The sequence below is a fragment of the Myotis davidii genome, unplaced genomic scaffold, assembly GCF_000327345.1.
Source record: "Myotis davidii unplaced genomic scaffold, ASM32734v1 scaffold633, whole genome shotgun sequence".
Classification (NCBI taxonomy): Eukaryota; Metazoa; Chordata; class Mammalia; order Chiroptera; family Vespertilionidae; genus Myotis; species Myotis davidii.
Window position 1 is genome coordinate 206409 of NW_006284941.1, and position 913 is coordinate 207321.

Consider the following 913-nt stretch of genomic DNA (forward strand, 5'->3'; position numbering starts at 1 on the left):
TCCGCGTGATCACCATCGCTCCCGGCCTGTTTGGCACCCCGCTGATGACCACCCTCCCCGAGGAAGTGTGCAACTACCTGGCCAACCAGGTGCCCTTCCCCCGCCGCCTGGGCCACCCTGCTGAGTACGCGCACCTGGTACAGTGCATCATCGAGAACCGGTTCATCAACGGAGAGGTCATCCGGCTGGATGGGGCCATCCGCATGCAGCCTTGAGGGGAGGGGCAGGCGAAACACACTCCTCCATCCTTCCCCTGGGAGGCTGTGCTCCAGCTCGGGAGGAAGCCCACTAGCCATTGTGTATCTCTGCCCACTAATCACCTTCTGTGCCTAATAAAGTCTATTTCTTACAGGAAAAAAATGAAAAGAGGAATTTACCCAAATTCATGAGGACCACACATGAAATCTGGCAGAGAAAATGTCCTGTAATTGGTTTTCTAGCTTTGGAATAGATGACCAAATGAGCCAAACTTTTCCAAACCCAACCTGAGATTCGGTATCAGAATTTCAGGACCGTAGTTAGTCCTCTGGCATTTGTGCTCGGCCAATACGGAATGGCCCTAGCTTTACAGAGCAAACTCAACAAGACTTGTATGGTTAGTGAATACTCTCATAACACCCACTTGTATATTAAACAGTAAAAGGACAATCACACTGCCTTGTGGAGGTTTTAAGTACTTTGAACTAATCAGGTCAAATCTAAACCCACACACATTTTTGTGAACAAAAATAATCTTTGAAGATTACTTATGATCTCAATGTGATAAAAAGTAAAAAAACAAACAAAACAAAACAACAACTCTGAAACTTAAAGAAAAAAGTTATCTTTTTTGATGTTTTATATTGAAATGTAACTGAAGGATTATCTAGGAGAATGACTTGTGCATGACATTGTTTACTACTGATTTGTAGTC